Raw genomic sequence first — 22,311 nt, 5'->3', positions numbered from 1 at the left:
AATGACATCTAACTTAAATTGCGCTTTGGTTGTCCCTCTGTTTTCTCTAGGCGTTTAGTATGTAATTTCAAAGACTTATTTCTTCTGCGGCTCCGCATCGGATTCCTTCCGCTGAACCCTTCGATCATCTTGTGACTTAATCATTGTTGAGCTATGGTGTGCCTGGGATGGAATGTAAGGGAGTGTGTCTGGTGCCTGAGTGTTTACCATTTTGTCATCCTTTCATTGTGTGCGTGTGTCTGAAGATGTGTGGTGCTTTGTCATGATTGGGTTGCTATTTGTGCCATTTTAGTATTGTACGATTTCTGATTGTGGTGTGTTTCGATCTATTGGTGTCGGAAATGTTCCCTGCTTACCTTCTGCATGGACCGCGTGTCTTAAAGGTGTTTCTGTTCCGGATACTGATGTTTGTATTCATCCATGATTGAGTGATCTGACACTCCTCCTTTGGGCACTCTTCGCGGCTGTTCTAAAAGTGGTATTCTATGCGTGAACCCTCTATATTATTTTTTCTGTAACTGGTTTTTGGGCTGAATTCATCTTCCTAACCTTTTGATTTTGGGGGTCGTTTTGGGGTTATGTAGAAAATCTGTTTCCGATTTTTCTGTGGGCGTTCGGTTGGTGCACTCCTGCCAGCATTATGGTTGTATCTCCTGTGTTGTAACTTGGTAACGTTGTGAGTTGTTTGGATCCTTTTGAAATTGTGGACCGTTGGTAACGTAGTGTAATTTTCCTTATCTACCGGTTGGCGTGTGGAGTTTTCGATGGTACGGTCGGACTTCCTTCCTGAGGATATTTTTCCTTTGGTGCTTCTGTGGGATGGACCTAGTCCTTAATCTGTACCGGGTTTGCTGTTGTAATTTCTGCCTTGTATTGTGCTGTTTTGTTGTGGTCTGTGAGCACGCGTTGAGGATAGCTATCCTTTATCTCTCTATGAATAACCCGTGTTGCTAGCTTGTCATTATTTAGGTAATCGTGTTTTGGATTACGTTGTTTGGCTGTCAAGACACCTTGGTTGGGATGCGATTTGTCCTTTAATTTACCTCTGTGTCACGGTAGATTTGGCTGTTGGTTTGGTATCCACTACTCCGAGGAGGTACACCCTCGGGTGGGCAATTCTTAGTTATCCATTGGCTCTGGGATTTTCGACTTGTTCTTCCTCACGCAGAATTAGGTTTGTGGTTACTATTCTGTACCACGTTGCCCCGTGCATTTTTCTTGTAGTTGTACCTTGATGTGGCCGTTATGGATGACTGACTGATCGCGATTTTTCCATCTGGTACCTATAGGAGTCTCCTGATTGCCCATCGATGCTACTGTTGCCTGCCTTACCTCTCTGTAACTCGAGTGGTTTCTGGGTCCCTTCTCTCTGATGGTTTTCCGTTGGTCTGTTCAAAAATTAGTTTTCTATGCTTGAGTCCTTACCTGTGTTTTGTTGGTGAACTAGGATAAGTTGCCGATCCCAGTGTGGTTTGTATTTTGCTCAACCCCTCGTTCTTGACCCTTGGACCGATTGACGAGTTCGCCACTCTGTGGTTGTGTGTGTGTCACTCAAATATCTAAAAGTGTAATTTGATAGGTCATTCATGTGTCCTCTTAGTTTAACTCTTGCTATTCTAAACCATATGTTCCAAGGACGTCTATTCTTTGGAGTGGTCCTGTACCTTTATTTATATATTTTTCTTGGGGTGATTTGTGCTTGAGTAATATTACTGCTTTCCCTTCCGTTATGTTCATGATCTATTCGGGATATCTGTCTTAGTCCTAGTTGGTATTATGTGTTGGATTGTACCCTATGTTTCTATGTGCTCTTGTTAATTGTTTCTCTACGTGTCATGGCTAAGTGTCCTTCGTGGCAGAGTAACATGGTATATTTTATGTAGTTTCCCTTTGATTTCTTAATTGTCGTTGAATGGACCCTTCTTTGCCTTCGGTGCTATATCGGGCCAAGTGGAAGGCTCTGGGCTTCAGCTAGTTTGTTGGTAACTAGCTTATGTAAAGTTAATTGGCGGATCTATGGATCCTGTAACTGAATTCTCACCTACTTTAAATTTCCTGGTTTGTTTTTTTCCTCCCTCTTCTTGTGGTTTTGCCCCCATTCGGGTTTTCCGGTGCGTTTCATTCCCCTGTTGTCACCTTTTGCAACACGAGATCGTGCATTTTCTTAATATCATAAGAGATTTGTAAAGGTATTCGTGCATTAAAAATTTATTTACCACCGTGCTTTAGAAAAAAAACCTGGATGCGTGGACTAATAATCATGTGGTTTTCGTTAGATTTTTGTCAGTATATCTGTGATTAGTGTGAGAGTTGCCAAACTTCAAGGGTGAACTGGGTCGTGTGTCAAAAACTATATCATTGTGAGTTGCATTGAACCAAAGTGTATCGGGTGGACCTGAATATTTGGTGAACTCTGGTCATTGTGCCCTCTGTTTGATGAAAAACATTACTCTGGTGATTTTCTGAGTGCTCGGTTAACGTTTTTGGACACTGATGTTGATCGCACCCGGCCAATTATTTCTAAAAACAATGTGATATGGAAATGTGTCTTTAACTATTAACCTGGTCACGTGAACTCCTAACTAAAACTAGTTAATCTTGGTGGTCGTTTTCTGTTGGACTACTTCGCCCAAATTTAGTATATGTGTGACCACCACATCATTGATGGCATGTGCATGAGATTTTGTCGTCGTTTCGGGGCGGGAGGGCTGAGACAATATTAAATAGTGTGAGCCTCCCCTTATAACTTTTGGACTGGCCTTGCGCCCTAGAATATCTGTGTCAATTGACTGCTCGGCAATATACCGTTTTAAGCTAACGTATCCAGCGCGCCATTGTTCTGGCTCCGTGTGGTTGCGCGTACTGCGCATGCGCCCACCGGTTACCAAGAGACTTGCTTCTTCCTCGCGTCTGACGCGAGAGCCAGTTCGCTTGAGTCAGCCATGATGAGCGCTTGTGTATTTGTGCGCTGTGCCATGGAGAGGTGGATTACCAGAAAACCGCCGTGATACCTCCATTAACGGGGATTTTCCCCCATGGAACTAGTTGGAGACCTCCTGCCATTTCCTCTGATCATATTTTTGGATTTATATTTCGTCGGGATACTTCCCAACGAGGTCTGGTTGCTGGGCGTGTGACTGCATTCTCCGTTAACAATGGTCAGGTTTAAATTCCTCTCATTTCTTCACCACCAAAGGTATGTACCAGTGTTTGAAACATTTTAAGCGTCGTCCAGAAGAGGATTTTGATATTTTCGAAGATTTCAGGAAAAATAATAATAATAATAATAATAATAATAATAATAATAATAATAATAATAATAATAATAATAATAATAATGGTTTGAACTTCGTCGTTAAATTGGTACCTATTTGGCGTGTGCAGTTGTGAAAATCTGAAAAACAGTTTCGGCAACTAATCACAGTAATGTGGAAGGTTCACAGTGAACTGAATTGGGATTATTAATTTAAAATTTAAATGAGTTCATTTTGGCACTTTAAATTGTAACTTTCCTTGTGAACCAAGGTACAGTCTCCAAGGTAGCGGGCTTTACCTTCTTCGGCTTTCTGTTTGCTTCCCTGTGTTTGTTTTCCAATTCGTTTGGTATGTTTTCTTCTCCCCTCCCCCTTCTGGGGTTTTTGGTGAATTAAATTTTCTCTAGCCTGTTTTCCTCCTTGTTTTTGGAGGCGTTGCTTTTGTTTGGGGGTTACCTTGGCAACGTGTGTGTGGATTGTTGTCGGGTTTGAATGTTGTCTGGCGCATAGAGCCTGTGTGGATCTTGAATTATATATTTCTGAGTTGAGTGTATCGTTTTCTGTTTTAAATGTTAACTAATTAATTTTGACCACCCTTTAAAGTTGTGTTACATTTTCTTGTCCCGGGTGGTGGGGTACTTTTACGTAAAATTCTATATGTCTTGGAAACTGTCCTTGGTGGAAACTGAACGTTTTTAATTTTGGTAGTCATGAGAAGCGGCCGCGTTGAAGATCCATTTTATTGAAAACTTGTTAACTGAGTATGATATTTTTTTAATTAATCAACTATCCGTGATCGATCACATTTTCATTTCAAGGTAGTATTTATGTAAGGAAGTCAATTGGATTTCCGTTGTTTTCTGATCACATTTTATTAGGTACGGAGGTCATCCTTTTCTTTTCTTTGTTGTTTTCATAAAAATTTCAATTTATTATCTGTTAAAGAGTATTTATTTACCATTAATTGTTAATTACTAATGAATTAATCTTTCTTTTAAACCATACCTGGGTATATTCTGATTTATTTTATTGATTGTTAATTTCTTTTCCACTTTTCAACTTTACGTTGAATTTATTTACATTTTGGCTTTACTTCTTAAAATAAACATAGGTTTTATCAACTTAATGATTTGGTTTGTTACCTACAATTTGCCCTTCAATTAAAATTCTTGAACCTTTTTGAGTGCTGGTTTTCATTCGCCACGTTCGGTGGAGCACTGTCACCGATTTTCTTGTGTATTTACTTCCACGGCCTTAAGTCGTCTTCCTCCGCTGCTTCCGGTAAGTGTGGTAACTTCATTCTTTGGTTATTTCTTTGGTTTCTTGTTTTTTATTGTGCTTGAACCTTTGTTGTCGTTCTTCTTGTGCTCATCATTCTCCCTCGTGTTCGCTATAACTCCCATTTTGGGGCGGACACGCTAGCAACCTTCTCACCAGGGTCTCTATCTATCTCTCTCCCTCTCTCTCTCTCTCTCTCTTCCTCTCTCTCTCTGTCCTTTTTCCTCTCTCTTCTACTCTCACCCTGGTAGGTAAGGTTATTGACCTCATCATCCCTAGGTCGTACCGGGGACCTAGAGGGTGGTGAACGGTGAGATGTCTGAGTAATTTCCTTCATCCATACACCTTTTGCCTCCCAACTTTTTGTCACAATGAGATTCTTTGTTTTACTGTACTGATCTCGGCTTAATGCTGTGTTTATCTTCTTATACTGGCTTCGTTTCTAAATGAGGTCTAATATCTCTTCCGTAACCCTTGGTTTCTTATCTCTAGTCGTCTATTCCCTAAAGTTCTCTGTGCTATCTCAGGTATTCCTTGTTTCATCATTTCCCAGTCCATCTCACAATTATTAGATTCCATGGGTGCATTTGTATCCTCTGCATATTTCTGTTTAATTTGTTCGTCTCGCCATCTGCTTAAATACCATCTGACTTTCCTCCTTATGATTATCCTCTTAAATCTGAAATTGCACTTTGCCATCACAAGTGTGAGATCACTGTCCACTTCAGCGCCAGGGTAGCTATGGCTTAATTTGATTTTATTTCTATACCTAGCCTTTACTAGCTTGATATCAATTTGGTATCTTTGCATGTCTCTGGGACTTTTCCAAGAATATTGTTTTCTCAAAGGCACTTCAAACATGGTGTTAGTTATTACCATAGCATACTCTTCACAACAATCTAGTAGCATTTCACCTCGGCTGTTACTCTTTCCCAGTCAAAATTTCACTATTCCCATTCTTTCTGGTTTTGAGCCAACCACAGCATTGAAATCTCCCATAAAACGAGATTTTTCTTCTCATCAGTTAGTTTTAGTAGCTCATAAAGACACTCATACACCTCTTCAACCTCATCTTATTACTGTTCGATTTAGGAAAGTACACTTGTATAAAGGTCAATGTAACGGGAGGTACACCCCAACACCGCGCATTTAAATGTAGGCCCTGCTGAAAGAGTGAAATTGAAACTAGACTAACTTATAAATTTACTCAGAAGATGTCACCACAGAAATCGAATGTAATTTTGTTATTGTGAAGTTTCCTGTACTGTGTGAATTTCTACTTGCTTTGTTTGCCCTTCATCAAGAAGTTTGGACATTCTTCCATAGATGTCACTGCTAAAAAACTACGGTCATGCACCCTGGTGCAAAGTGAAAGAACTTTTGTTTTAAAGAAGTTTAGTATTCATATATTTTTTTACTAATTGATGTTTATTTATTTTTGGGTTGGCAATATTTCTCTTTACTTTCCGCCAGTTTTTAATCCAGCCAATCCCTAATTTATGTAATTAATTTTCTACCAATCACAGCCTTCTTCTTCGATTTTGAATGTAACTTTTAAATTACCCAATATAAGGAGAGGGTGTGGCTAGTATAATCTTGAATGGTCTCGAACTTTTCCAGAGTGTTTATAAACTGCGGATTTTCACGTCTCTTGACCAATTGATCGTCATCTGACCTAATGCATGTGTCAAAGCAGGAGGCGGGCGGCCCATCTTTCATCAGGCAGCAGTACACCGACAAGATAATGGCCACATAACATCTTTATTTCTTGCTAGATCCGCAGTTTAACCTGTGGGAAAGGTCCGAATCATTAACTATGTAAAATAGTTTTCCTAAAAATGTAACTTTCTGCCGGCTAATGTAAAAACTTCATAAATTCTTTAACTGTAAATCGGCGATAGAGAGTGATGTACCCTCTCGAGCTCCCCTTCATATTGGTTTGAGGTAACTACGTTTTGTAACTGGCTTTCTTCCTTTCCGTAATGTCTTAATTTATTCTTATACGAGTCACCTCGATATTTTGGGAATAGCCGCTGTTTCATCGGCCTAGTGCCCTTTAGGTTTTACGTGTTCATATCTAGGAGTGCAAGTATCTGCCTCCATTCCTTTTGTGTTTGGGCCATTTATTTAGCCATTATCCTTGTTCTATGAAGGCCCAGTAGGTTGGGTATTAAATATCCCTGTATAATCTAGAAATTGTAAGTTGATGTTGCCTTGAATAGGCTTGGAACACTGAGAGCCTGTTAGATCTTTTTCAAAGAAAAATTACTGTATGCCTCTTGAAGGCTAGATGTTGTATTTTGGGAGCAAGTGCTCCATGAATTAGGGGGATTTCTGCCCTTGAATCAATTTGTGCTCTTTGTAAATTAGAGCTGAGAGCTCAGGAAATGTAAAGCGTGGGACTTGTGGAATTCACTATATTGTATTTTCCTTGACTTGTTTCTAAATCGCTAATTGTACCTGTCACGTTGTTATTTGTGATTCTTGAAATTCTAAAGAAATTTAACCTTTGTTAAAGTTTTAAATTAACTTTAATATTGTAGTTAGACCCATTCCCCCCGGCACTTTCTTTCACCTCTTTCTGCTCCACGGGTAACTCCGTAACAGTCATATCCAGAGGTTTGGCTATGTTCTTCACCATCAGTATTCTTTGATTTATATGGTAGGTATTCTCAGTATTCTTTGCCCAGTTCTTCCAAGAATTAGTCCCATATCGTATTGACTAGGTATTGTTCCTTCGCTATGGATGATTGTAAATGCATTACTAATGAAATCACCATTTCCTTGCCATCGTGTTGCACAAAGTGGTACAATATCAATATTATTACCTTCCATCACTCTTTTTACCTCTTCTAACTTCCTGGGTGTCTTTAGTGTTGTGCAGTTCCAAGTTGCGAATCTCATTTGTTCTTCCTGTCCTTTGCAAAGATTTCGCTGACTGGTGACCTGAGAAGCCTTGCAAGTCTGTCTTCCCATGCCGGATCTTGAGTTCCGATGCTCGTGATCAGTAGAGACGATTACATGGTTGCGTAATGCAGTAGTTTCCTTTTGCCCTGTCCATCTCAATGCCGTTGACCAAAACAAGTCGGTTCATCCGCCTTTAGGGGCAATTTCACATCCCATGGGCAATAGGGTGCCCGGAAACTCCACCCACTCATCCACCCTCCGAAGAGAGTGTTGACACTTGGCAGAGGGATCTTCTTATACCGGGAAACACTCGGTCCCATCATTTGTTAGCCGCCTGTATGTATTAGCATTGTCATTACATACATTCGTTGCCTCCTCTCTACCACGGAGAGGTGAATGCCTGGATTTCCCTATCATTGTAACGACGACCATAGAAGCATTTCCTAGCTCCTCAGGTTCTTAATTTTTCATTTAACATTACCAGCTTATGGATTTGAACTCTAGAGACTTTCAGTTGCCTACTGTAATGTCAACATCACTTATAGATTAGGCCCCTTTAAACAACAAGCAACAAGCATCAGAAACGATAAGAGTTTACGCTACACATGAAAAGAATGCAACTCGGGGATCTTCCCTTTGGACTGCTGAGTATCGTACTAAGTAAATGACTGCGCATTGAAAGCGTGCGTTAAATTCAAAACACCCAACGTTCGAGCTACAAGGATTTTAAAATTCCCCACTACGCCTAAGATTCGAAACTGGAGGTCGCTTGGACTCAGAACTGAAGTGCTATTCAAATATCTAGCTCCAAAAATTCAAACATCTAACTCTGAGCAAGGCAAATATCGCCGGTTTAGGGTTTCGAACGTGGAGCTCACTTGGACTCAGAACTAAAGAGCTTAAGTGTATAAGAAGAAAAATCCCCAACCCGACCTGAAATCGATATTTTCTTTCACTGAAGACGAAGTGTGAATTGTACGTTAACTGAAAACGGAGTGAGAATGGTCCAAAAGTGAGGTCGTAACAGTATGTGCATCTCAGCACGAGCAAGTTGTTTAGGCTTGGAAGTATTTGCTCAGAAATGAAATACCAAGTTCATTGCTTTTGCATTTAGCCTAGTATGTACATGTCAGCAAAAATGAATTGGTGATACGAGCAAGTTGACAAGACTTGGAAGTAACTTATTTGCTGTGACAGGGAATACAAAGTTCATTGTTTCTGTATTCAGCTCCGAGCTGTAGATATGAACCCTGGAGAGTTGTAATATTTACATCACTTAGCACCTAACGTTTGAGTTGCGAGGAATTAAGACATCCCCAACCCGACTGGAAATCGAATTCAGCATTTTGAACAGTATGTAGTTTTCACGCTAGAGTGACATAGATATGTCGACTCGATGTGAAAATGAAAAATCACCTAAAACTATCCTCACTTCCTGTCTCTTGTGTACAAGTTCATGGCTAAGAGGATTTTAAATTTATGTAGCTAAATCGCTTTCTATAAAAAAAAGAAGAGTGCACTGACTACGACTCAGAGATGCAAATAGCTCATGTGCCACATGCTGATGAAGGATCAAGCTTTGAAACGTTGACTTCGCCACGCAGTGCAAGGTTAGAAAGAGCGTCAGCGTAAGTCGCACAATTTAGCGTGTAAACTTGTAAACTTAGGCTTCGAACTAGGATTTGTACGGTTAACGCCGTTAGATCTGCGGAAGAACCCGAGGTCTGTAAGGTTAAGCCTGGACAAAGAGCAAGCGTAAGGTCCTGTTAAGGTAAGAGTGCGCTCTTAGCTAGCAGCCCGCACCGCGCTGTGACGTCACCCAACTGAACAGGTCTCGTCCAGGGGTGGTTGGTGGTGATGGTAACAGAACCATCGAAATGTATGTACCTACTCACGATCGCTAGTTTAACACGGTGCCGACCATACTTTGAGACAAACACGAATACAGAGAATGAACCGGACATAGTTAAAATACTCCACCCGCCCGAGAGTCGATCAAGGTACCATTTTCACCCAGGGCCTCGACGCTGACCATTTTTTCAATAAGTTTCAACAAAATGAAGAATTGCAGGAGACATGCCTGAATAACTCCTCTTTCATCAACTATGAGGTGAAAAATGTTTTTCCTAAGAAAGACTGAGCCATCTCTATCCATTTTTCATACTCCCTCACACGAAAGACCCAAATGTGTTTTTCTTATTGTTGCTCACCAATACGAGATTATAAGTCCATAAATTGCGTACTCTGAGCAAAGTGGAACGAGTTGTAATTAGATTCATTAATATTTATTATTGTATTATTAAAAGGAAAATAGGCGTAGCGTATTTCGAAGTTACTGATATAATAAAAGGTTGCCATCCCCGTTCAGTTTATTCAGTACAGCAACATGAAGTTCTTCGTTGCTGCCGTATTTCTAGCTCTAGCCGTCTCCAACTCAAGTTCTTGTAAGTAAAACTATGTCTAATTTAAAAAAAAATCAGTAATATTTAAAACTAATTTGGATAGCATTCACATACAAAGTAGATAGAGCTAACTGTGGGCAGCGAATGCACAAGCAACGCGACATTTTTTGAACTCAGGCTTGTTGTTGTTTGAGTCATCAGTCCATAGACTGGTTTGATGCAGCTCTCCATACCACCCTATACTGTGCTAAACTTTTCATTTCTACGTAATTATTGCATCCTACATCTGCTCTAATCTGATTGTCATATTCATATCTTGGTCTACCCCTACCGTTCTTACCACCCATACTTCCTTCAAAAACCAACTGAACAAGTCCTGGGTGTCTTAAGATGTGTCCTAACATTTTATCTCTTCTTCTCTTCAAAGTTAGCCAAATCAATCTCCTCTCGCCAATTCGATTCAGTATCTCTTCATTAGTGATTCGATCTATCCACCTCACCTTCAGCATTCTTCTGTAACACCACGTTTCAAAAGCTTCTATTCTCTTTCTTTCTCAGCTAATTATCGTCCATGTTTCACTTCCATACAATGCCTAGCTCCACATGAAAGTCTTTAAAAAATACATTTTTAATTCCCCTATCAATGTTTGAAGTGAGCAAATTCCTTTTCTTAAGAAAGCTCTTCCTTGCTTGTGCTAATCTGCATTTTATGCCCTCCTTACTTCTGCATACGTTAATTATTTTACTACTGAAGTAACAATATTCATCTGCTTCCTGACTTCACTTCCTAATTTAACATTTCCTGCATCACCTGCCTTCGTTCGACTGCACTCCATTACATTTGTTTTGAACTTATTTACTTTCACCTTGTACTCCTTACCGAAGACTTCGTTCATACCATTCAGCAGCTTCTCGAGATCTTCTGCAGTCTCAGATAAAATGAAAATATCATCGGCAAATCTGAAGGTTTTGATCTCCTTTCCTTGGATAGTGATTCCCTTTGCAAATTCCTCTTTGATTTCCTTTACTGCCTGTTTTATGTAAACACTAGCTGATGTACCCGTGCTTCGCTACGGGATTCTCAGAAAGACTGACTTGGTGCTTTTCCTAACTGGATTCAACATAGGTCATTACAAAAACGTCCGTAGGAATGTAGCGATTGAAAGCAATGTTATCATATAAAATACTCGATCAAATGAAAAACCGCACACTTTCTCACTTTCAACGAACAGTACTACGGTGCCGATCTAACGGTCCAAGGATTCAGAGCTGGAATAACCAGGTCGCAGACTGCCGTGGACACTCCTCTGCCATTATTCCGTTAAATATGCACACTACTCATTCCAATCAGTGGCTCAGAGTAGGGATTGTATAGCTCGAATACTATGATGAACCAGTGTGTTACGTACGAGATATATCAGAAAATGTATGAACCAGAGGAATGGCATGCTAAAGAAGAAAGTTAACTTACACCCCAGCTACTTCCCACCAATATACAGGCAGGCTGTTACAGTCGGTACGACCAGGCGAGTTTGCCGTGTGGTTAGGGGCGCGCAGCTGTGAGCTTGCATCCGGGAGATAGTGGATTCGAACCCCACTGCCGGCAAACCTGAAGATGGTATTCGGGAGATAGTGGGTTTGAGCCCCACTATCGGCAGCCCTGACGATGGTTTTTTCGTGGTTTCCCATTTTCACAGCAGGCAAATGCCGGGACTGTACCTTAATTAAAGCCACGGCCGCTTCCTTCCACTTCCTAGACCTTTCCTATCCCATCGTCGCCATAGGACATATCTGTGTCGGTGCGACGTTAAGCAAAAAAATGGTATTCCGTGGTTTACCATTTTCACACCAGTCACGCCAGGCTGTACCTTAAAGCCAAGGCCGCTTTCTTCACACCACTATTCATTTCCTATCCCATCGTCGCCATAAGACCTACCTGTGTCGGTGCGACGTCAAGCAAATTTTAAAAAATCGGTACGCTGCAGTAATCCTATCTATCGCGGATGAGAGGAAACTGAAGACAAAAAGCACATCACAACAAACAATGGTCAATGTAATGTAATTGTTGATAAAGTTTATGAGCTTTCTATATTGCAGGCCTTCACATTAGTTTTCTTTCGACTCTGTGATATTAGGGTGTCTTACAAAATTATTTATATCGTAGACTGTAGTTCCTTATTCTCAGATTTTACATACCGATTTTCACTCAATTCTATTTACCCATTTTCTCGTGACTCGGCGCTGATATGGACTTAGTAACAAAAATCCAAATTCATGAATATCTCCGATTATATGCGGTACGGTAACAATATATAAGACTTAAGTGATCGTAAATTTAATAACTTCTTACCTAACTACTACTAACTTACGACATAACTAAAGTTATGTTAGTTATGTAGTATTTATCGATACGATCACTAATAATATAAATAACTTATTTGAGAATTACATTTCAGACCTTCCCCTAAACTACCATTTCACTCAGCGTGAATAAAATAATTTGTAGCCTAGATTGCAGTGGTTCATCACCCGACATTACATACCGATTTTCATTAAATTCTCTTCAGCCGTTTTATCGTGATGCGTGTACATACATACATACATACATACATACATACATACATACATACATACATACATACATACAGACAGACAGACAGACAGACAGACAGACTGACTGACTGACTGACAGACAGACAGAAATTACGAAAAAGTAAGAAATGCATTTCCTCGTTACTGTGGACATGACAGATACAGAAATACCATTCTTTTCAAATTCTGAGCAATGTACAGGCAAAACTCTTATTTTATACATATAGATTACATTTCAGGCCTTCCCCTAAACTACCATTTCACTCAGCGTGATTAAAATAATTGATAGCCTAGATTGTAGCGGTTCATCACCCGACTTTACATTCCGATTTTTATTAAATTCTCTTCAGCCGTTTTCTCGTGATGCGTGTACATACATACATACAGACAGACAGAAATTACGGAAAAGTAAAAAATGAATTTTCTTCTTACTGTGGACATGACCGATACAGAATTAGCATTCTTTTCAAATTCTGAGCAATGTACAGACAAAACTCTTATTTTATATATAGAGATATATAGATTACATTTCAGGCCTTCCCCTAAACTACCATTTCACTCAGTGTGAATAACATTATTGTTAGCCTAGATTATAGCGACCTATTCCCCGACTTTGCATACCAATTTTCGTGAAGATACGACCACTAATAAAATAAGTATTTGACAATTAAATTTTAGGCCTTCCCCTAAACTACCATTTTTCTCAGCGTGTATAGTGTGTATATTGTAGCGACTTATTTCCCATCTTTGTCTAGCGATTTGCATTAAGACACGACCACTAATATCATAAATATTTGAGAATTAAATTTCAGGCCTTCCCCTAAACTACCATTTCACTCAGCGTGATTAAAATAATTGATAGCCTAGATTGTAGCGGTTCATCACCCGACTTTACATTCCGATTTTCGTTAAATTCTCTTCAGCCGTTTTCTCGTGATGCGTGTACATACATACATACAGACGGACAGACAGACAGACAGACAGACAGACAGACAGACAGACAGACAGAAATTACGGAAAAGTAAAAAATGCATTTTCTTCTTACTGTGGACATGACCGATACAGAAATAGCATTCTTTTCAAATTCTGAGCAATGTACAGATAAAACTCTTATTTTATATATATATATAGATTTAAAAGGAGGCGGGACAAACTGCAGCCTTTCCTCCCTCCTTTCCGGATTGCTGCTTCTTTTTCAAAGCCCTCGGTTCTTATCACTGCAGACTTATTTTTATACAGATTGTGGATAATTCTTTGGTCTCGGTATCTGATCCCAGTCACCTTGATAATCTTATATAGCTTGGTCCAATAAACATTATCGAATGTTTTTTTCTGCCGGCCTCGTGGTGTAGAGGTAGCGTGCCTGCCTCTCACCCGGAGGGCCCGGGTTCGATTCCCGGCCAGGTCAAGGATTTTTACCTGGACTTAGGGCTGGTTCGAGGTCCAATCAGCCTACGTGATTAGAATTGAGGAGCTATCTGACGGTGAGATAGCGGCCCCGGTCTAGAAAGCCAAGAATAACGGCCGAGAGGATTCGTCGTGCTGACCACACGACACCTCGTAAACTGCAGGCCTTCGGGCTGAGCAGCGGTCGCTTGGTAGGCCCAAGCACTTCAAGGGCTGTAGTGCCATGGGGTTTGGTTTGGTTTTGGTTTGGAATGTTTTTTCTAGATCGACGAATGCCATGTACTTGGGCTTGCCCTTCTTGATTCGATCATCTAGGATCAGACGGAAAGTCAGGATTGCTTCACGTGTTCCTTCATTTCTTCTGAAGCCAAATTGATCTCCCAACTCAGCTTCAATTTGTTTTTCCATTCTTCTGTAAATAATACGTGTTAAAATTTTGCAGGCATGAGATACTAAACTAATGGTGCGATAGTGTTCACGCCTGTCAGCACCGGCTTTCTTGGGAATAGGAATAACAACATTCTGCCGAAAATCGGATGGGACTTCTCCTGTCTTATACATTTTACACGCAAATTGGAATAGCCTTGCCATGCTGCTTTCTCCTAAGGCAGTCAGTAATTAAGAGGGAATGTCATCAATTCCAGGTGCCTTGTTCCTGTTTAGGTCGCGCACAGCTCTCTCAAACTCTGACCGCAAAATTGGGTCTCCCATATGATCAGCATCAACATACTCTTCTTGTTCCAGAACCAATTTATCTACATCTTCACATTGATACAACTGTTGGATATGTTCCTGCCATCTTTCTGCTTTGTCTTCTTTCCCTAGAAGTGGCTTTCCATCTGAGCTCTTAATATTCATACACCTAGATTTCCTTCCTCCAACGGTTTCATTGATTTTCCTGTATGCAGCATCTACCTTTCCTAGGACCATACAACCTTCGACATCCTTGCACTTCTCCTTCAGCCATTCTTCCTTAGTTACCTTGCACTTTCTATCCACTTCATTCTTTAATCGCCTGTGTTCTTTCCTGCTCTCTTCATTTCTAGCATTCTTGTATTTTCGTCGTTCATCAATCAGGTCTACTATCTTCTGAATTATCCACTGATTCTTAGTTGATCTTTTCTTCCTTCCTAACATTTCTTCAGCAGACCTGCTGACTTCATTTTTCATGACTATCCACTCCTCCTCTATTGTGTTTCCTTCAGCCTTTTCATTAGTCCTTTTTCAACATGTTCCTTGAAACAATCCCTCACACTCTTTTCTTTCAACTTGTCTAGAACCCATCTTGTTGCATTCTTTCCTTTCTTAAATTTCTTCAGCTTCAGATGGCATTTCATGACCAACAAGTTGTGGTCAAAGTCCACGTCTGCTCCTGGGAAAGTGTTGCAATCCAACACCTGGTTTCTGAATCTCTGTCTAATCATAATGAAGTCTATTTTATACCTTCCAGTGTCTCGAAGTCTCGTCCACGTATAAAGCCGTCGTTTGTGGTATTTGAACCAAGTATTCGCAAGGACTAAATTTTGATCAGGTTAGAATTCAAACAGCCGACTTCCTCATTCATTTCTTTGTCCCAATCCGAGTTCTCCTACTGTATTACCTTCTCTTCCTTGGCCTACCACTACATTCCAGTCTCCCATGACAATTAGATTCTGGTCACCTTTTACATGTTGTATTAAATCTTCTATCTCCTCATATGTTCTTCCGATTTCCCCATTATCCGCTGAGCTAGTAGGCATATAGACCTGCACTCCTGTGGTGGGCATTGGTTTGGTGTCTATCTTGACGACAATAATTCTTTCACTATGCTGGTCGTAGTAGCTTAACCGCTGTTCTATTTTCGTATTCATTATTAAACCAACTCCTGCATTTCCTCTGTTTGATTTTGTGTTGATAATTCGGTAGTCGCCTGATCAAAAACGCTGCTCTTCCTGCCAACGTACTTCACTTATACCGACTACATCTAAATTAATCAATCCGTCTCCCTTTTCAGATTCTCTAATCTACCACAACGATTCAAACTTCTAACATTTTACTCTCCGACTCGCAGAACGTCAGTATCCATCTTCCTGATGACCACCCCCTCTCGTGTATTCCCCATCCGGAGATCCGAATGGAGGACTAGTTTACAGTTCACCTCCGGAATATTTTACCCGGGAGGAAGCCATCATCAGTACATCAGTCATACAGAGAGTGTTGCATGTCCTCGGGAGTTAGTTACGACTGTAGTTTCCCGTTGCTTTCAGCCGTGTAGCAGTATCAACAGAGCTAAGCCATATCAAGGCCATATCAGTCAATCATCTAGACTGCCTCCCTTGCAACTTCCGAAAGGCTTCTACCCCACTCTCGATTAACCATTCCTTAGCCTCTCTCAACAGATCCCCACCCGATATGGTTGCACCTGCGGTTCGGCTATCTGCTTCACTGGGGCAAGCCTCCCCACCGCGGCAAAGTCACATGGTTCATAGGGGAGGCTTACGCCTTTTAATTACATGCACGCTAAAGTATTTTTAACCTCAGGGTTCTCCTTTGTCCTTCTTCTGCCGATATTTTCCTTCTCAGGATTATCACTCAGTTCTGTGTGTCATTAATGCGTTCATCCCGAGGGAGAGACAGGTTTAATTTATCGTCTTTTAATTTTTTTGTAGTAACCAACTAAGGTTGACGCTAACACGATTACAATTTTCTTCATAATACTGAAGAAATAGCGAAATTTGACTTGCAGATTACTCAGGAATACAAACAGTCCCCGGTATGTACCAGATAAGTTGAGTTATCTTGCTTCTATTCTGAATATTATTAATCAAAATGGCGTCATACACAGAAGTCTTATATGAATAACAGTAGTATAAGTCACGGATTCTGCAGCCTCCATCTGCACACTGACTGCGCTGGCTAAGACTGCGTGCTTAACCTCACATCCGCCATCTTGGAGGGGCTTAACCTAACTTTATACGCGTAAGAGAGCAAGCCTAACCTCATGGAGGGGCCTAACTTCAGTTTTACGGCCGGATGTCCTTCCTGACGCCTAAGAGAGTGAGCTTAACCTCACATCCGCAATTTTGGAGGGGCTTAACCGAACTTTTTACGCGTAAGAGTGCAAGCCTAAAGTCATGGAGGGGCCTAACTTCAGTTTTACGGCCGGATGTCCTTCCTGACGCCTAAGAGAGTGAGCTTAACCTCACACCCGCCATCTTGGAAGGGCTTAACCTAACTTTTTACGCGTACGAGCGCAAGCCTAACCTCATGGAGGGGCCTAACTTCAGTTTTACGGCCGGATGCCCTTACTGACGCCTCAAAGAGCGAGCTTAACCTTACATCTGCCATCTTGGAGGGGCTTAACCTAACTTTTTACGCGTAAGAGAGCAAGCCTAACTTCATGGAGCGGCCTAACTTCAGTTTTACAGCCGGATACCCTTCCTGACGCCTAAGAGAGCGAGCTTTACCTCACATCCGCCATCTTGAAGGGGGTTAACCTGACTTTTCACGCGTAAGAGGGCAAGCCTAACTTCATGGAGAGGCCTAACTTCAGTTTTACGGCCGGATGTCCTTCCCGACGCCAAGTGCACAAGATGGCGGCTATACACAGCTCCATATGAGATGGCTTAATGGTGCTTTCGCAAGATGGTGGCTATGTAGTTCTACAAGATGGCGGCTATACACAGCTCCTTATGAGATGGCCTAGGGATGGTCCCACAAGATGGCTGCTATGCATAGGCTCCTATGAGACGTCCTAGGGACGCCTGCGCAAGATGGCGGCTATCTAATTCTACAAGATGGCGGCTATATATAACTTTTATGACATGGCTTAAGGGCAGTTACACAAGATGGCTGCTATACATAGGCTCATATGAGACTCCCTAGGGACGCTTGCGCAAGGTGGCGCTTAACTAATTCTACATGATGGCGGCTATACACAGCTCCTTATGAGACGGCCTAGGGGTGCTCGGACAAGTTGGCTGCTATATATATGCTCTCATGAGACGCCCTAGAGATGATTGCGTAAGATGGCCGCTATACACAGGCTCTTATGAAGGAAGCTAGCTTAGAGGCTGCTGCGCAAAATGGCGGCTGCTTTTATGAAGATCTTTATGCATGCGGTGGAAGGCAATTTGAAATTCCACGTGCTTTCTTGACAGCAGCCATCTTTAATCAACAGAGCATCGTGCTGCCATCTTTAGCTACTCCCTCTGAAATGTGGTGGCGGGCAATTTGAAAAATTCTACGTGGTCTTCAAAGCCACGTGCTTTTTTGAGAGCGGCCATCCTTTATCAACAGAGCATAGTGCTGCCATATTTAGCTACTACCTTTGAAATGTGGTGGCGGGCTCGTGCTCTTGTTTGTAAACAAAGCCAGGTGCTTATTGACAGCGGTCAGCGGCCATCTTTAAACAACAGAGCATCGTGCTGCCATGTTTAGCTACTACCTTTGAAATGGGGTGGCGGGCAATTTGATAAATTCCACGTGCTTTTTGACAGTTTTCACTCGCCATCTTTAACTACATGCACATGGCTTACTGCTATATTGACGAATGTAAAACTTTATAGCGCGGGACTTAATCACACCGCAAGCAAGCATTCTACCCTTCTCCACTTACTAGATCAAAGTTATAAAACAAGCTGCCCTTCTCAACATACTATTAACTTAGTTTTTAAACTAAGATGCCGTTAGAGATGCCGGCCATGGGGCGATTGCAAAAGATGGTGGCTATACATGGGCTCTCATGGGGCGACATGGGTGCGATTGCGCAAGGTGGCGTCTATACATAGGCTGTTATGACTTCCTCCTCTTCTTCCTCCTCGGTCAAAGCATTGCTTTATGTCTCTATCGAACAAGTTCAAACATGCATCGCGATGGCAAGTGTGTACACGTGTTTTTAACCTGCAGAGATGACGTCATCATAGTTGTGCATGTTTAGACTTGATCGTTTTCTCAAGAATTAGTAGGTGCAAGGAGGCAAAGGAATGCAATAAGTACAGCATTCTGAATGCAATAAAATATTTATTCACAATGTGCTAAAACAAAGTTGGTTTTGCTGCTGACAAGGTTGACATCCTTCTTAACAATGTTGTGCGAAGAGGTAGCATGCTTCCGAAATGCCTCCTGCAACACTGAAATTAAACAAAAACGTTTAGAAATATATTATACAAGGTATGTTATGCTTTACAAATAATATAATGCACTTCTTACCTTGTTGTTATTCCTTTTCTGAATCATCGTCACGAGGTAGTGGAAAATGTACATCCATATACTGTGCACAGTATTCAGTCCTCGGATTTGGTCCATCCCAGTCATCAGCACCACTTTCCCCACGATGCTTGTAATGACGTTGCCAGGTTCTGCATAAAGCTACATCGATTGACATCTTACTATGGAGTGGAAGGATGCCTATTTACAAAAGGAGCAGCGTACGTAGATAAAACTCCTGGTGGTAAACATTGAATCAGATGTTTCGGCATCTGATATAAGTGCAACCTTACCAATTAGTAAACCAAACATTCAAAAGAAAAGCACAAACATCAAGAAGAAAACAAGCACAATACTTACCGAAAGGCAGTAGCATAAAATATGAAGCGTGGAGGGCAAAAGCGAGAATAAAAAGGCCAGGGTCTTACATAACTTTGACAGGTTGCCAGGTAAATACTGCTAGCTACTAAATGACACACCAGATAAATTTGAAATGAAGAAAATTTACTAAGCAAATGTAATTTGAAAATGGTATAAAATAAGAACAATAAAAATATATATTTCTTTTTCTAAAATTTAAAAATGCAATCAAACTAGATGAGAAAAACAGTATTTTAAAATAAGGTTAAAATTAAGGTGAAATGATGCTCACATTAACATAGGCTTCCGCCGAAATTAAGGTTTGAAAATTCATTAATAACTCATTACCTTACATACAGAAGGATTGAAGTTATTTAAAAATTGGTTGCAACCGATATGCGGGCCCGCGATATAAAATCACTTTAAAATTGAAATTTGCTACACTACTAAAATACTAAATTACAAGACGCACACTAGGACACACGAAAAAGGAAAAAAAAATTAGTGGCTCCAACCGCGAATAAACATTACTCCAAAGAAACGAGCTAGATGAAAACACAATAAGATAATAGCACACAGCAACTCCAACAAAAGAAGTATATTAAAGGAAATTTACAATTAACGGTGCACTCATAAAAAATAATAAAGGACACTGAAACACCCAACAGAAGCTACCCGTTACCGACGCGAAGCCAAGATCCCATAATAATCATCAAAGCCACCCAAAATATTAACGTATCTTCAGATTAGATAAAAAGGGATGACATGACGTAATAAAGACAAAAGCAAGGAACACAAACAATGGGAGAAAAGATAATAAGACAACGAAAGAAAACTCCCATTATTAAACTTAATTTTGACCAGCAAATTTCAATTTTAAGATTTTAAGTTATTAAAATAATATTAATAATTATTATTATTTATCCAAGAGGTGATAGTACCAGTTTACATTAGCCTTACTTAATCAATTCACCAGCGGTTTACATACTTTAGAACAGAGGGGGCCGTGGAATGCGCTACGATGCGAATATGAGGTGTCATTAATTAAGGCCCGTAACAATGCGATAATTATCACGTACAGATAACCAGCCACGAAGGCAATAGGACAAAATCAGACAGCAATAACAACCAACCAGGAAAAAATTAAGGGAGAAAACACGCAAAGAAATGAATTACAAAAAAAATAAAAGTAATAATAATAATCATCATCATCATAATGAACATCAAGAAACACAGTTAGCAATAATGCACCCCGACAAAAACGTAAGACAAAATCACTTACACAAAATATCACATCATAGATGCATAACTAGCGATCCCGAGCTCCCTACATTACATTAAATTTTCTTTTTCCAACGGGTTCGGTTCAAACAGATATCAAATTTTGCATACAAGGTTGCACTATACCAAAATTGTCGTTTATAATGTTGCTCATGTCCACGATGAAATTACTCACACTAGTGCCTGAACGAATGGGATCCCTTCAATAAATTATAATTTTCAGTACTTACTTGGAGTTAAGATATCCAAACTTACAAGACACTTGAAACTTTTAATACCGATAACGGTTAACTCACTGCACCAAGTTTACATGTTACATTAAGAAAATATTAAGGTTGGAGCACACTGGATAACTTTCAAAAAAAAATAACAGGGCCTAGCCCTCACATTACTCTTTAACCGCCGGAGTCAAGCTCCATTATAATAGCTTTCCCTTCTCGCCAAGCCGTCTGCTTGGGAGCTTCATACAACACAGCCATCTTGGAGAGTAACGGCGAGCAGACTACTGCAGACTACTGAGCTCACGCCGAGCTAGGCGAGTAGCCAGTCCCATAATTCAATGCGTGCACCGCGAAAATGCGCAGAAGTTACAAATGATAATTCGGCGCATTACAGAGTCCAGTCAAATGCCTGACAATAATGGATAGATAACTTGAATTAAATTGGTCTGGTAACTTCCACAGTTAGGAAACAGTTCCAACAATGGCCGATAATACAGATAACGGCTGGATACACATGTCGACATGACAGATGAATAAATAAATACACTTAGATGCTTTGATGTAATAATTCAGTTATGTCCAGTAAATATTAGTTCCCATTTTCACATTACAATAAGGTTGCATGTTTATAGAATATCTTAATAACCGTACTTACTCGTGCAAGATAAATAAGATGTTGCGTATGAGCATGCGAACAGCACTCACTAATAGCTATTCCATAGGAGGAGGGATTCAGCTAACCTCAGTAACTGCGAGGAGGAGGAACTTAGTTGACCTGTGAGGCTGAGGAGAAGGAACACAGCTATGTCCGGTCGGAGGAGGAGGAGGAGGAGGAGCAAGCTGTTATCTTAACAGATGATAGTAGTGGTGTGACGCCGGTTCTGATCCACTTTGGGGTGGGGGGTGGGGTGGGGGGTGGGCGGGGGGCGTGGTCTGTGCTCTGATTGGTTGGGGGGTGGGGGTGGGGGCGTGGCCTGTGCTCTGATTGGTGGGTGGGTGGGGGCGGGGCTTTGCTCTGATTGGTGGGTGGGGGCGGGGCTTTGCTCTGATTGGTGGAGGTGGGGGAGGGTGGGTGTGTTGGTCTGTCTCTGTGGGGGTTGGTGAGCGTGCGTGCGCGCGCGCGCGTGCAGGTCCACCCCCTTGGCGGAGGGGGGGTTACGTTCCCCCCTTTGTGCAGCTGTGTGTGTGGCAGGTGCGCGCTCCCCTCCCGCTGAATCAGCCTCGCTCCCCTCCCCTCGCTCCCCCCGCTGAGTCAGACTCGTTCATCCCCCTCGCTCCCCCAGCTGAGTCAGCCTCGTTTCCCTCGCTTCCTTTGTTCTTTTGTGTGTGTGTGTGTGTGGCAGGTGCGCTCTCCCACTGAGTTGGTTTGCACGTGCGCTCTCCCGCTGAGCCAGCATCCTTTATCTTCTATTTTTAAACATG

Source organism: Anabrus simplex, chromosome 11 (genome assembly GCF_040414725.1).
Source record: "Anabrus simplex isolate iqAnaSimp1 chromosome 11, ASM4041472v1, whole genome shotgun sequence".
Classification (NCBI taxonomy): domain Eukaryota; kingdom Metazoa; phylum Arthropoda; class Insecta; order Orthoptera; family Tettigoniidae; genus Anabrus; species Anabrus simplex.
This window is presented reverse-complemented; position numbering follows the sequence as displayed.